This window comes from Gorilla gorilla, chromosome 20 (genome assembly GCF_029281585.2).
Source record: "Gorilla gorilla gorilla isolate KB3781 chromosome 20, NHGRI_mGorGor1-v2.1_pri, whole genome shotgun sequence".
Lineage (NCBI taxonomy): Eukaryota > Metazoa > Chordata > Mammalia > Primates > Hominidae > Gorilla > Gorilla gorilla.
Window position 1 is genome coordinate 52,608,520 of NC_073244.2, and position 16,469 is coordinate 52,624,988.

The following is a 16,469-nucleotide window of genomic DNA, read 5'->3' on the forward strand; positions in this document are numbered from 1 at the left end:
TCTGCCCACTTTGGCCTCCCAAATTGCTGGGATTACAGGCATGAGCTACCACGCCTGGCTGTGAATGTAAGTTTCATGCTGTTAACCACCACTTTGGACTGCCAGGCCCCACATGTTTTTCTTTATGAAACATTAGAAAAACTGCTTGTACTCTCTTGTGTTTCTTCAAATACTTCCATGTAAACATGTAACAAAAGATTTCAAAATGTTAAAAAAAAAGTCTTTTAATAGGAGGGAGACTTGACCTTCTATAGTGTTTGCACTTTTTGGAAACTTAGCCAAAGAGCTAGTTGGCCAGCATACCCCTCAGGCCATTGGCAATGAAGCAGTGGGGGAGTTGGGGTACTAGTTGTTGTGGCCAGAGAGTGAAATGTCTGTGTTTCACATTTCAGATTGATGACAAGGATTTGGGGGGTGGGGCTGTGGGAATGTTGGCTGAAAATAGAGTGAAGAAAGTCAAAGAAGAGAAGACAGTCAAGATTCTTTTTTTCTGAGTGTTTGGATAACTCACATCCATGGCCATGAAGTTCCTCCCTACCAGGAAAATGGCAGGACTTAGAGTTCAGAGATGGGAAAGAAGTTGGATAGATGACAGGGATGAACAGCTTTTTTTTTTTTTTCTTTTGAGGTGGAGTCTTGCTCTGTTGCCCAGGCTGGAATGCAATGGTGCAATCTTTTTTTTTTTTTTTTTTTTTTTTGAGATGGAGTCTTGCTCTGTTGCCCAGGCTGGAGTGGAGTGCTACGATCTCGGCTCACTGCAAGCTCCACCTCCCGGGTTCATGCCATTCTCCTGCCTCAGCCTCCGAAGTAGCTGGGACTACAGGCGCCCACCACCACACCCGGCTAATTTTTTGTATTTTTAGTAGGGACTCTGTCTCAAAAAGAAGACAAACAAAAACAAACAAACATGATGCAACTATATGCTGCCTATAAGAAACTCATTTTACCTGTAAAGACGCATATAGACTGAAAGTACATAGATGGAAAAAGATATTCCATGCAAACAAAAACCAACAGCAAGGAGTAGTAGCTATAACTTATACCAGTTGAAACAGATTTTAAGGCCGGGCGGGAACGGTGGTTCACGCCTGTAATCCCAGCACTTTGGGAGGCTGAGGTGGGTGGATCATAATGTCAGAAGTTCGAGACCATCCTGGCCAACACGGTGAAACCCTGTCTCTACTAAAAATACAAAAATTAGCCGGGCGTGCGCCTGTAGTCCCAGCTACTGGGGAGGCTGTGGCAGGAGAACCACTCGAACCTGGGAGGCAGAGGTTGCAGTGAGCAGAGATCGTGCCACTGCATTCCAGCCTAGGCGACAGAGCGAGACTCCGTCTCAGAAAAAAAAAACCAAACCCCGATTTTAAATCAAAAACATTAAAAATAAAAACAAAACAAAGTATGAACCTGGGGGGTGGAGGTTGCAGTGAGCCAAGATCACACCAGTGCACTCTAGCCTGGGCAACAGAGCAAGACTCCATCTCAAAAAAAAAATATATTCTGGCAGCATCACATTTCTTAGTCCCAGAAAGAGGGGCATGTGACTAGGCAAAAGATGACCCAGCTTCCATTTCATGCACACACCCTCTGGAGCACAAATCTCCTTCTCTCTATCCCACTTAGACCTGGGTTTCTCTCTTGTCCCTGTATCTCTTTGTTTCATTGCCTTTCTCTTTGTTCATCTCCATCTCCAACTTTTTGTCTAGTTGGATTTCTCTCTGAGTCATGGGTGCGTCCACTCTTTGGGTTCCTCTTGATTCTCTTCTCAGCCGTATGTCACTTTCTCAGTCTCTGTCTCACTGAAACTTTTTTCCTGTCTTTTATTCTTTCTGCTTCTATCTCCCTCTCTCTGTTTCTTTGAATTGTCTTTTGTCTCTGTGTCCTCCTTGACATTTATCTTTGACTCACTGAATCTCTCTCTCTCTCATCTCAATTTTGTTTTGTTTGCTTTGTTTTGTTTTTGAGACAGTCTCGCTCTTGTTGCCCAGGCTGGAGTGCAGTGGTGCGATCTTGGCTCACTGCAACCTCCACCTCCCGGGTTCAAGCAATTCTCCTGCCTCAGCCTCCTGAGTAGCTGGGATTACAGGCACCCGCCACCATGCCTGGCTAATTTTGTGTGTGTGTGTGTGTGTGTGTGTGTGTGTGTGTGTGTGTGTTTGTGTGTGTGCATGTATTTTTAGTAGAGACAGCATTTCACCATGTTGGCCAGGCTGATCTCGAACTCTTGACCTCAGGTGATCCACCTGCTTTGGCCTCCCAAAGTGCTGGGATTACAGGTGTGAGTCACTGTGCCTGTCCTCATCTCTATTTTGATCTCGCTCTGGTTCTGTTTCTATGCACCTCTATTTTGTCTCAATCTTGATTTCTGTCTCCATCACATAATACCTGGCATAATCTGCCATGCTCTGAATTTCTCTGCCTCAAGTCCTCTGCAATTATTTTTCCTCTTTAGCTTGCTTCTACTTTTCAGTTCAAGTTCCTCCACTCCTGGCTTCCTATCTGGAGGTGGAATGGTGAAGGGAGCTGTTCTAAGAGTATTTGCTCTCTCCCTTCCCGTCTGAGTAGGAAAACCAGACTCACAACCAACCACCATCACCACACACATGCCACCACCCTGAATGGGTGTTAAATGCTGGGGTGTGAGGATCAGAATGGGATGGGGGGGTGAAAGCTAAGAGAGTCAAAGGAGATGGGCTAAGCTGAGTCTCTACTCCAAGAAAGACATTCTAGCAGCAGATCCAAGAGACAGAACGTGGCACTGTGTGTGAGTCACTCAGGTTTCGTAGAACTTCCACCACTTCTGGACACAGGATGCCTCAGCTCAGCCAGCCAAACCCCATTCCCAAAACTTACAGATACCTTGAGGGATTCAGTTTCCAAGTCTGAGAATACAGTCGTGTGAAAAGGACATTGAATTTTGATAAATAGTATATGTGGGTAGGATATAATATCCAGGAAGTTCATTTCAGGCCAATAAGGCTTTGAAAATATTTGGTGCGGAAAAGGCAGTGAATCACTTTTTAGATTATTAAGGAACACAAACACTAATTGCGCTGGAGGAGATGCTCTCCTCCAGAGACTGGGGTTCAGAGGTGATCCCTACACCTTAGACTTTTAAAACACACACACACACACACACACACACACACCAACACACACTACAGCAAAGTTCTTTTTTTCTTTTTTTAATTTGATACAGCAAAGTTCTGATACACCAACACAAGTAATCTTTGATTATTGTTATTTAACATCTTGAGTAGAAAACAAGAACTTTTTGAACAAAACCCTTTCAATTGATTTATTTCTCTTGTTTTCTAAATCTTCAGCTTACTTTCCTTATTAACATTCTAGTGTTCCATTACACAGTAGGGTAGCTGTAGTTAACAATAATACATTGCATATCTCAAAATAGTTAGAAGAGAGGATTTTGAATGTTCTTACCACAAAGAAATGATAAATGTCTCAGTAATGGATATAATAATTACCCAAATTTGATTGTTATACATCGCATACATGTATAAAAACATCACACTGTACCCCACAAATATGTACAATTATTATGTCAATTAAAAAAATTTAATAACTGTTTAATTAGGGTTATCCTTAATTAAGTAATGAACAAAGAGTTTTCCTTGTTGTCTATCAAGACTTTCTAAAACAACATGGTCTGCCAGCTGCAGTGGCTCACGCCTGTAATTCCAGCACTTTGGGAGGCTAAGGGGGGGTGGTGGATCACTTGAGGCCAGGAGTTCGAGGCCAGCCTGACCAACACGGTGAAACCACATCTCTACAAAAATACAAAAATTAGCTGGGCATGGTGGTGTGCGCCTGTAGTCCTAGCTACTTGGGAGGCTGAGGCATGAGAATCGCTTGAACCCTGGGGGCAGAAGTTGAAATGAGATTATACCACTACACTCCAGCCTGGGTGACAGAGTGAGAATCTGTCTCAAAAAATAAAACAATAAAAAAATAAAATAAAACAACATGGTTTCCCTATTTGATAGATGGGGAAACAAGTCCCAGAGGTTAAGTGACTTTCCCAGTGAAGAAAAGACAGAGCTGCCACTTGTACCCAGATTGTCTGGATCCTAAAATCAATAGCCTAAAAAGATAATAATTTGTCTCTTACACCCCACCAAGAAATTCTGTTCAATTCTGTTGAGCTGAGAGAGAAGAACAGGGAGACTGGAAATACGAAGAAAGGGGAATGGCCCCAGAGGATTTCCCTGTGTGAATTCAATTTACCTTTATTCAGGTGGGAGATTATAGGTTATATAACCACCCCCAATATAAAGCAATCTCTTCCCTGATGACAGTCAAACCCGGAAAACTTGAATCCTAGGGTGTTCAGATTTCGGTATAAGCTGATCTCCCAGGACCTACTTAGGCAGGATCTGGTGCCCAGGACAGAACCTGTTGACCTGGCACCATGGAGCTGGGAGGGGCTGTCACCATCTTTCTGGCACTCTGCTTGTCTTGCCTGCTCATCCTCATTGCCTGGAAACGAATGGATAAGGCAGAAAAGCTGCCCCCACGTCCTACACCAATTCTTTTCCTGGGGAACCTGCTGCAAGTTTGAACTGATGCTAAGTTTCAGTCTTTCATGAAGGTGAGTCTGTCTGTCTCCTTTAATAGGGCTAAAAGCAACTAATCCTATAGCCAGATTCACATAGAACCTTATGACTTCTAAAAGATAGACTCTCAGAAACACAGACTTTGCAAATCTTAGAATTCTGAAATTTCAGAATCCTAAAATGTTGGAAACACACATTCTCAGTGCATTGAAATAAGATTTTCATGATCTCAGGACTTTGGAATCACAGTACATTATATTTTTAAACACAAGGACTCTTTGACTCAGCTTGTCTTAGCACTTTGAGACTTGGTATCATGAAGTCTTAAGATTCTAGAAATTTAACATTTCAGAGAGAGAAGTATGAATCTTGGAATTTATCGAATCCAGGTCCATTATTTTAGAGATGCAGACAGTAACTCTTGTGGGAAGGGATGAGCTTTTGCCGAGAATGACAGAAGCCAAGACTTCCATGCCTCTTTCCCAGTATTCCTTCCAAGCCCAGATTTACCTTGGTTCCTTAGTACCATGTTTATATCACTCTAAAATCGCCATCCTCTAAAATCCTCAACTGGCCTATACTTGGTACTCCAGTCAGCCCCTCCTCTTGTGTTTTCCTTCACTCCAAGCTCAGGGAGAAATACAGCCCTGTGTTCACTGTGTACATGGGTCCCGGCCAGTGGTGGTTTTATGTGGACATGAAGCAGTGAAGGAAGCCTTGATAGACCAAGTGGATGAGTTCAGTGGCCATGGAGAACTGGCTTCAATAGAGCAAAACTTCTAAGGTCATGGTAGGTAGCAACAACAACAAAAACAATAAAACCAGAAATGACTGCAATGCACTCCCTATATGCCAGGTTCTTTGGTAAGTAGTCCACATGACTTACTGCATTGACTCCCTTAGGAGAGCTGTTAGCATTATACTAATGTTGTCAATGAAAAAGCTAAGATAGGCCAGGCATGGTGGCTCATGCCTGTAATCCCAGCACTTTGGGAGGTTGAGGCGGGCAGATCACCTGAGGTCAGGAGTTTGATACCAGCCTGGCCAACATGGTGAAACCCCGTTTCTACTAAAAATTAAAAAAAAAAATTAGCTGGGCATAGTGGTGGGCACCTGTAATCCTAGCTGCTCAGGAGGCTGAGGCAGGAGAATCACTTGAACCCTGGAGGCGGAGGTTATAGTGAGCTGAGATTGCACCATTGTACTCCAGCTTGGGCAACAAGAGTGAAACTCTGTCTCAAAAAAAAGAGAAAAAGCTAAGATAAAGGTTAGATAATGTCACACAGTAAGTGGTAGGATAATTTTATTTTGAGCCTATGCCATCTGACTCTAAACTGTTTTCTGTGTTATTTCTGCTCCTATTTTTAATGGATTAGTGATATATATATATATATATATATATATATATATATATATATATATATTTTTTTTTTTTTTTTGAGACAGAGTTTCACTCTTGTTACCCAGGCTGGAGTGCAATGGCATGATCTTGGCTCACCACAACCTCTGCCTCCTGGGTTCAAGCCATTCTCCTGCCTCAGCCTCCTGAGTAGCTGGGATTACAGGCATGCGCCACCACGCCCGGCTAATTTTGTATTTTAAGTAGAGATGGGGTTTCTCTATGTTGGTCAAGCTGGTCTCGAACTCCCAACCTCAGGTGATCCACCTGCCTCAGCCTCCCAAAGTGCTGGAATTACAGGTGTGAGCCACTGAGCCCGGGGGATTAGTGATATTCTTTATGCACCCATAGCCAACCCTCGTACCCCTTATAGCTAACATTATTTCTCATCTTCCTATACTCATACACATACCTAACCCATAGGTCTCTGCCTCCTTCACTTAGGTAGACCTCTTTCTCTCATGCATCCATCTCTAACTGCCCACATCCTTCAATTCCAAGCAGGCTCACCACATTCTGTCTATCTATCTATCTATCTATCTATCTATCTATCTATCTATCTGTCCATCTATCTATCTTTCTATTACCTTTTTTCTTCTGTCCATTGATCCATATTCATCAGAAAATCCATTCATTATTCTTTCTATAAAAATATCTTTCACTCTATTATCTATACATCTGTCAATTAACTTTCTATTTATTCATCTAGTCATCATTCCTTCCATTCATTAATGCTTTCATCATTCATACATCTATCAATCTCTCTATCCACTCTCCAACTGTTATTCACTCAGTTATTTTTTTATTTATCCAGTTCCACCTCTGCTTCCTGTAAGAAACACTCTTTGATCTCCCCCTATCATTCCTGCACTGATTCCCTTTTCCTCCACCTGAGTCTGGACTTTTTTTTTTTTTCTTTCCTGAGGATCCTGCAGAGAGGGAACCTTACTCTCTTGATTGAGTCTTGAAGGTTGAGGATGGCTTCCTGGACAGCAGAGTCTAGAGCTTTCATAATCTTTCCCCATCACTGTCTAGCACAGAGTTGAACACAGCAAGGGGAGGGAGGCAGAAGCCTGAGACTGAGATCTTGGCAGGTGTAGCTCTGGCCAATGGAGAACGATGGAGGATTCTCCGACGCTTCTCCCTGACCATCCTTCGGGACTTGACTTCGGGATGGGAAAGCGGAGCATTGAGGAGCGAATTCAGGAGGAGGCCAGCTACCTACTGGAGGAGTTCCGGAAGACCAAGGTATGGGGGCCACAAGGGGGAGGACCACTAGGTGACTGGGTGGTTATGGAGCTCTCAGTCATGAGAAGAAGGGCCTTGGTGGGAGAAAGCTCTGGAATGGAAGAAGAGGGAAAATATTAAGAATCCACTGAGATTTCTGACCGGCTTCCATATTAAGAGTTTACATGATCACGCCTGTAATCTCAGCACTTTGGGAGGCCAAGGCGGGCGGATCATGAGGTCAGGAGATCAAGACCATCCTGGCTAACATGGTGAAACCCTGTCTCTACTAAAAATACAAAAAAATTAGCCGGGTGTGGTGGCGGGCACCTGTAGTCCCAGCTACTCGGGAGGCTGAGGCAGGAGAATGGTGTGAACCTGGGAGGTGAAGCTTGCAGTGAGCGGAGATTGCACCACTGCACTCCAGCCTGGGTGACAGAGCGAGACTCCGTCTCAAAAAAAAAAAAAGAGTTTACATGAGCTGGGCATGGTGGCATGTGCCTGTAGTGTCAGCCGCTTGTGGGGCTGAGGCTGGAGGTTGCTTGAGCCCAGGAGTTCAAGGCTGCAGTGAGCTATGATCATGCCACTGCACTTCAGTATGGGAGACACAGTGAGACTCTATCTCTTAAAACAACAACAACAACAACAAAACAATTAACATGGAAGACCCTTAGAGACCACTTATCTAGAAACTTTCATCAGTGGATCTCAGGGTGGGTCTGTGAGCTCTCATATCCTACACAGATTTTGGTGACATGTGACTTTGTGACTCTTCTTGAAGAGAGTCTCAAATTTCATTACATTTGTATATCTGTATTGTGGTAAAAAAATACATAACATAAAATTTACCATATTCACCATTTTAAGTGTCCAGTTCAGTATTGTTAAGTATTTTCATGTTGTGAAAAAAATCTTTTGAACTTTTTTATCTTGCAAATGTGAAACTCTATACTCATTTCATTGTGTTTTTAAAGGAGTTCAGTTCCACCAAAAAATAAGGTCTAGAAACACTGGGGTCTATAGAGAAAAGACAGAGAGGCTGAAAACAAACAAACAAACAAACAGAGAAAATTAGATAAGAGGTAGAAATAGAGACACATTTTCTCTACACCTGAGGCTCCTTGCCTGGTCTCTATGGGTGATTAACAGGTCTATATAAAAGCTTCAAATGCCCATGTACCCCAGAAATTATTCATAAAATTGTGTATTTGTGAATATGTGCATTATTCTAGAGAAATTGTTCCCAGATCTACTGATCTTGTTTTACGGAAGGTGTAGGTGAGGGCAAGGGAAGGATTTTGTTTTGTTTTGTTTTGAGACAGAGTCTTGCTCTTGTCACCCAGGCTGGAGTGCAGTGGCATGATCTCAGCTCACAGCAACCTCCACCTCCCAGGTTCAAGCGATTCTCCTGCCTCAGCCTCCTGAGTAGCTGGTATTACAGGCACCTGCCACCACGCCCAGCTAATTGTTGTATTTTTAGTAGAGACAGGGTTTCGCCATGTTGGCCAGGCTGGTCTCCAACTCCTGACCTCATGATCTGCCTGCCTCGGCCTCCCAAAGTGCTGAGATTACAGGTGTGAGCCACCGCGCCCAGCCCGGAAGGATTTTTTAAATTGCCTAAATGGAATTATCGGTAGAGCTAGACAGAATTCAGGAGCTTTTATAATGTGTCCCTTATCCCACTTTTCTCCAAATATGTGAGTCTCTAACATCAACACATTTAAGTAATAATAATAAAAAATAATGATTAAGCTCAACTAGCTTTTCTTGAGTGCTTACTGTATGCCAGGCATTGTGCTAATTATTTTATATGGATAATGATACTGAATCCTCATGACTCTTCACCCTTTAGAACTTCAGGATGTGGAAACACAAAATCCCCGACTTTGGGAGGTCATTTAACCTAATCTTCTACTTGGTGTCTGTGGCCTGGGGATGTTGTAACAAATTACCAGGAACTTAGTCGTCTAAAACAACACAAATGTATTATCCTTCTGTTCTGAATTTCAGAAGTTCAAATAGGCTCTCACTAGCTGACACCAATGGACCATCTGATTCTCTGCCTTTTCTGGGTGTTAAAGCTGTACTCCTTGTAATCCTGGGTTCACGACTCTGTCCTCCATCTTCAAAGCCAGCAGCGTAGCTTCTTCAAGCCTCTATTTGCTTCTGGCATCACATCTTTTATTCTTTTTCATTATTTTGGAGACAGAGTCTTCCTCTCTTGCCCACGCTGTGGTGCAGTGGCGTGATCTCAGCTCACGCAACCTCTGCCTTCTGGGTTCAAGCGATTCTCCTGCCTCAGCCTCCTGAGTAGCTGGGATTACAGGCATGTGCCACCACACCCAGCTAATTTTGTATTTTTAGTAGAGACAGGGTTTCACCATGTTGGCCAGGCTGGTCTCAAACTCCTGACCTCAGGTAATCCACCCGCCTTGGCCTCCCAAAATGCTGGAATTACAGGTATGAGCCACTGCGCCTAGCCTCACATCTTTTTTTTCTAACTCCGATTCTCCCGCCTCTCTTTTATACAGACACACAATACTATATTGAAGGCCAATCTTGACAACCCAGGCTAATCTCTTCATCTCAAGATTCTTAATTTACTGGCATTTTCAAAGTCTCTCTTGTGTTTTTGTTACCCTTGTATACACAGCCTTCCAGGCATTAGGTTTTAGAGACTTGGAGATGGTTATCTTTGATGGCCATTATTGAGCCAACCGCCCTGCCAAAGTTAAATAGAATCCGTCTCCAGTCACTTCTGATCTGGTCCATTTGGGTAACTTTAGTAATGAGGAACTCACTACTTGCTTAAGGAAAATTCCCAGTTTTGGCCCCTCTCCTTAATATTGCAATTCAAAACAAGCCAAAGGATTTCTCCTGGTGCAGATGAGAGACGCTAACACACTTCCACTCAAATGTTTCTAGTGTCACCTCCATTGTCTGAGTTGTCTTTCACTGGTCTAAATAATCAGGCCGGGTGCAGTGGCTCACGCCTGTAATCCCAACACTTTGGGGGGCAGAGATGGGCAAATCGCTTGAGGCCAGGACTTCGAGACCAGCCTGGCCAATATGGTGAAACCCTTTCTCTACTAAAAATGCAAAAATTAGCCAGGTATGGTAGTGCACACCTGTAATCCCAGCTACTTGGGGGACTGAGGCATGAGAATCGTTTGATCCCAGGAGGCAGAGGTTGCAGTGAGCCAAGATTGCACCACTGCACTCCAGCCTGGGGTACAGAGAAAGACTCCGTCTCAAAAAAACAAAAAAAAAAAAAGAAAAAGAAAAAGAAAAGAAAATCAAATATTTATTGGATGCTTCTATGTGCCAAGCACTGTCCTAGTTCCTTGCCTTGCATACCAGACTTTATGTAATGTTTACAACTCTATGACCTTGTCCAAACAGCACACTCATTTTGAAGATGATGAAACAAGTTCAGAAGGTGAAGTCACTCATCCCTAAAGCGCAGAGGAGTAACTCCACCAGTGATGATCTTAATCAGTCACATAACCGCGTGTCATTTGTGTCAATCCTGTCCTAGTCACCTAGCATGCCTCTTTCCCATTCTGTAAAAAACTCATGTATGAGAGCCAAGCTGGGACCATGGCTTTTTGGTTCTTTTAAGTAAAGACCAAATGTCCTGGCAGCGTTCAAGACTCCAAGCTGCCTGTCTCCCGATGTCTGATGAGTAATTGAGCATCACCAGTGTGTCAGTTGTTAAGTTAAAGAAGCGACCAAACAGGCCTGGTATGGTGGCTCACGCCTATAATCCCAGCACTTTGGGAGGCCGAGGTGGGTGGATCACGAGGTCAGGAGTTTGAGATCAGCTTGACCAACATGGTGAAACCCTGTTTCTATTAAAAATACAAAAATTAACTGGGCCGGTGGCAGGTGCCTGTAATCCCAGTTACTCTGGAGGCTGAGGCAAGAGAATCACTTGAACCCGGGAGGTGGAGGTTGCAGTGAGCCGAGATCGTGCCATTGCACTCCAGCCTGGGTGACAGGCTGTCAAAAAAAAAAAAAAAAAAAAAAAAAAGAAGGGAGCAAACATGCATGGCTTGCATTTGAGATCTCTTTCTGCTGGAGCTTGGAATGCATGATTTGCCCTGGCTTCCCTAACAAAAACACCTGTTTTTGTTTTGTTTGTTTTGTTTTGTGCCCTTCTCCGCTATATTTTCTGGCCCCTTCCAGCTAAGATTCACGAAGAGATTAACCAGGTGATTGGACCACACCGGCTCCCAAGGGTGGATGACCCTGCACAGATGTCGTCATCCATGAAATACAGAGACTGGTAGACATCGTGCCCATGGGTGTCCCCAACAACATCATCCGGGACACTCAGTTTCGAGGTTACCTTCTGCCCAAGGTGGGGTTGCACCCTCATTGCCTCCCTTCCACTGCACTCCTCTCTCTCCCTGGTTCCCTACCTCTGTAGCCCAACACTGATTTCTCCTAACTGCCCCCATTTTCACCCCAGGGCGCAGACGTATTTCCTCTACTTGGCTCTGTCCTCAAAGACCCCAACTTCCGCTACCCAGATGCCTTCTATCCCCAGCACTTTCTGGATGAGCAGGGCCGCTTCAAGAAGAATGAAGCCTTTCCTCTGGTAGGTTTCTCTGGTAGGTTTCTCTGGTCTCTGGTCTGACTTCCTCCAGGCATGTGCTAAATCCACCCCCCAGCCACTGGTCTGTATTTGAAGTTCAAGTCACAGTGTGAATTTGAAGGTTATATCATAGAACCATAAAGTTTTAGAATCCCAGAATTAGTAAATATTAGGCCGATTGACTCTGATAATTAGAAAAAAAAGTTGGGATGGTAATAGCACTAAACAGGGCATAAAACAACTGGCTGTTAAGAACAAAATAAGACATATTTTCTATTGTTCCAGCGAGATAGTCTCTGAACCTTTGCCATTGATCTATGAAAGGAGCCATAGACAATATGTAAATGAATAAGCATGTGTGTGAGCCTGAAAAACTGTTTACGGACACTGAAATTTGAATTTTGTTCTATCTTCATGTATCACAAGAGTCTTTTTTCCCCAACCATTTTAAAATGCCAAAAGCATCCTAGTTTGCAGGCTGTATGAACACAAGCAGCAGGGCAAATTTGCCCAACAGACACTCATTTGCCTACTCGTGTCATAAAATCTTTAAGCAGCAACATTTTAAGTGTATGTTGGTGGGGCACAGTGGCTCACGCCTGTAATCCCAGCACTTTGGGAGGCCGAGGCAGGCGGATCACTTGAGGCCAGGTGTTCGAGACCAGCCTGGCCAACATGGTGAAACCCTGTCTCTACTAAAAATACAAAAATTAGCCAGGCGTGGTGACGGGCGCCTGTAATCCCAGCTACCCAGGAGGCTGAGGCACAAAAATCACTTGTACCCGGGAGGTGTAGGTTGCAGTGAGCCGAGATTATGCCACTGCACTCCAGCCTGGGTGACAGAGTACGACCCTGTCTCAAACAAACAAAAAACAACAAAAAGTGTATGTCATTTGGAACCTGGAGTCAGGACAGTGGTTGGGAATCTGGACTCCACTCCATCATTTAGAAATGGTGGGGTCTTGGGTGAGTCACTTCAGCCCCCATCTGTGAAACAGGGACTAATCCCTCCAAACAATTGGAAGAGTGGCTTATAAACAGTAAGTGTTATTAAGGGTGAGTTTTCACTTTTTTTCCTCACCAGCGTCTGGCACCTAATAGGCATTTGACAAACCCTTGAGGAACTGAAATGAACACAACCTTGAAACTCATGGATCCTATAGAACCATTCCCTCTTGGAACGGGATGGAATCCCAGCCATCAGAGAAGTAGCAGGTCCTAGCTGAGCACTAACTATAGATACCCACTAAGCCCGTGTAACACCCCTTTATAAAGCAGTCACAGTCATGAGCCCTGATGTGCGGATGAGGCAGCTGAGGCCCAGTGGGGTGGTCAGTCCAGACACCCCTGGCACCCCCATGACCTGTGCAGGTGCAACTCTTCCTTCTGCCCTCCCCTGTGCCTGCAGGAAAGCGCATCTGCTTGGGTGAGGCCATGGCCCGCATGGAACTCTTTCTCTACTTCACCTCCACCCTTCAGAACTTCTCTCTACACTCGCTGGTGCCGCCTGCAGACATCAATATCACCCCCAAGCTCTCAGGCTTTGGCAACATCCCCCCAACCTATGAGCTCTGCCTTGTGGCCCGCTGAGCTACACCTCCTGCGGGGCAAGGAGGAAGCGGTGAAGAATGCAGCTCTCCTCTGGTGTTCAGGAGCACCCGCCTTCCTCATCTTACTAATCCTCAAGCATCCCTAAGAGGAGGCACTATGATTACAGAGTCAGCCAGGGTCACCTGAGAATGTACAGCTGCGTGTCTTCCTCTCCCGTAGAAGAGCAACACCCTGTGCAAGATTTGCACCTCTGCCTGCAGGTTTCATGGTCACATGGTCACCATTGCTTAGGTTTCTGGCTGCATCAGATTCTTACTGTAGTCCCTGTGTCTTCATGTTGCCCCTTTTTGGGTGTGCTCTGATTTTGACCAAAACGTAGTCTAAAATCCTTTCTCCTTGGTTCTCATCTTTACCCACCAGCCCCCGAAAAGTGAACAAAGACCTCAAGTCTGTTGAGCGTAGCAAGTTTATTGAGTATGGTGTGTGACAGCGATGTAGGGCACAGCCAACAGCTTGAAATGTCTTTCTTGACTTGTTATTAGTTATAGTTTCTGCCAGCTCCTCTCCAGTAACTTCCCCTGGGTAAAATGCCCCATCCTCACCCATCTTGCTGACTCATTACCTTTCTCTGCCATCATCTCTTCTTCTAATCTTCCTTTCTGGTTGCTCTCAGCACCACTCCCAATTCCAAATACTCCCCAGTCCGTTTGTTTGTTTGGAGATGGAGTCTCACTCTGTGGCTCAGGCTGGCGTGCAGTGGCAACATCTAGGCTCACTGCAACCTCTGCCTCCTGGGTTCAAGGGATTTTCATGCCTCAGCCTCCTGAGTAGCTGAGATTACAGGCACGTGCCACTGCACCTGGCTAATTTTTGTAATTTTAGTAGAGATGGGTTTTCACCATGTTGCCCAGGCTGGTCTTGAAATCCTGACCTCAAGCGATCTGCCCACCTTGGCCTCCCAAAGTGCTGGGATTACAGGCGTGAGCCAACGTGCTCGGCCTCCCCACTCCATTTTTGAGGATAGCTCAGTTATCCCCAGCTTCTATCATTCCGTTTCCAAACTCCATTAACTGACAAAAATGTTCCCTCTTTTTCATTTATTCAGCCAATATTTACTGAATACCCAACAAGTGCCAGCGTAGTCTTCAGGGACTTGGGATCCATCAGTAAGCAAAACAGACAAAAACTCCTGCCTTCAGGGAGCTAACATTCTAGTAAGGAAGGTGGACAATAAAGCATACATGAAATAAATATGCAAATGACATACTGCATTAGAAAAGCAAGGCTGGTAAGTGGGATATGCATTCTGTGATTGGAATTTAAATGGATGGTTAGTGGTGGTTTCACAAGGTGATGGGGCAACAAGCTATGAAGATATCTGGGAAGGGAGTGTTCCTGGCAGAAAGATTAACCAACAGCAGTGGCCGGGCGTGGTGGCTCATGCCTGTAATCCCGGCACTTCGGGAGGCCGAGGTGGTCGGATTGCCTGAGGTCAAGAGTTTGAGACCAGCCTGGCCAATATGGTGAAACGTATGTCTCTACTAAAAATACAAAAATTAGCTGGGCGTGGTTGCAGGTGCCTGTAATCCCAGCTACTTGGGAGGCTGAGACAGAGAATTGCTTGAACCCGGGAAGCAGAGGTTGCAGTGAGCTGAGATTGTGTCATTACACTCCAGCCCAGGTGACAGTGTGAGACTCTGTCTCAAAAAACAAAGCAACAAACAAACCAGCAGAGTCCTAAGGCAGGAGGCTGTGTGCATCCAGGAATCCACAGGGAGCAGGTGTAGCTCGCATGGAGGAGGAAGACAGAGTAGGAGTGAAGGAAACAAGGCCAGGGAGGCGATGGGGGCCAGACTGTGTGGGGTCCTGTGGGCCAAGGTGAGGTCTTGGCTTTTACCCTGAGAGTGATTGAGGTATTTGGAGGGATGGTGAGCAGAGGATGACATGTACAGACATATTTTACAGGGCTCACACTAGCTATCCTATGATGGATACAAAAGCCAAGACCTATTAGCAGGCTACTGCAACTGGTGATGTTGACTCAGACCCAGCAGCAGCAGTGAAGCTGGGCAGAATATGGTAGGTTTGAAATCTGTTTCACTCTCTGAGATGGTGGGGTTTGCTACGGTATTGGATATAGGGTGTGAGAGAAAGAGGGAGTTCAGGCAGGAGTCCAAGGATAGGACCTCATCTTTGATCACCTCTTCTTCAACCTGTCACCTCCAGGGAACCTTGGGACCCATAACAGTCAGGGTTCCTTTTTTTTTTTTTTTTTAGACAGAGTCTCACTCTCTCACCCAGGCTGGAGTGTAGTGGCATGATCTCAGCTCACTGAAACCTCTGCCTCCTAGCTTCAAGTGATTTTCCTGCCTCAGCTCCCTGAAGTAGCTGGGATTACAGGCACGCACAACCACGCCTGGCTAATTTTTGTATTTTTAGTAGAAACTGGATTTCACCATGTTGGCCAGGCTGGTCTCTATCTCCTGACCTCAGGTGATCCACTCATCTCAGACTCCCAAAGTGCTGGGATTACAGGCTTGAGCCACTGCGCCTGGCCAGGGTTCCTATTTTTAAGCAATATAAAGTGACTTTGGTTATTTTAAATAGAAAGGCTGTTAGCTACTGGAAGGTGATTGTTTAGCTCACAAAATTAACAGCAATTCTGGAAAAATAGGGTAAGAATATGAGTAGGAAAAAGAGGCTGTGGTAGGGGACCAACAGCCAAGGTAATGTTCAAAGCTATCTGGTAGGACCTGCTGCCACACCACCCATCTCCTGGGTACTGAACACCTGACCCATCTCCTGGGTACTGCCATGGGACTCTAGACCCACTGATGCCACTATAGATGATTTCCTGATTGTGTCTGTGTTTTTGTCTCACATCCTCATGATTAAGAGTTCCAGACATCTAGCCACATGTTAAAACCTTAGGGTTCAAGGTGAGGTGAGGAAGAATGAATACCTCCTTCAGCTGTTGTAGTGGGAGGCAAAGCCTTGTCTCTGATCAAGAGCCACACAATAGGAGGTACTCAGAAAATCAGAAAAGAGTTTTGAGACTGTGTGTATAATAAACAATAAATGCGGCCAGGCATGGTGGCTCACACCTGTAATCCTAGGA

General features: G+C 44.9%; 1 pseudogene; it reads left to right on the forward strand.

The window, feature by feature from the left end:
- Positions 1-1,962: 1,962 nt before the first annotated feature.
- LOC101150585 (cytochrome P450 2G1-like) lies at positions 1,963-14,620 on the forward strand (annotated as a pseudogene).
- Positions 14,621-16,469: the final 1,849 nt, after the last annotated feature.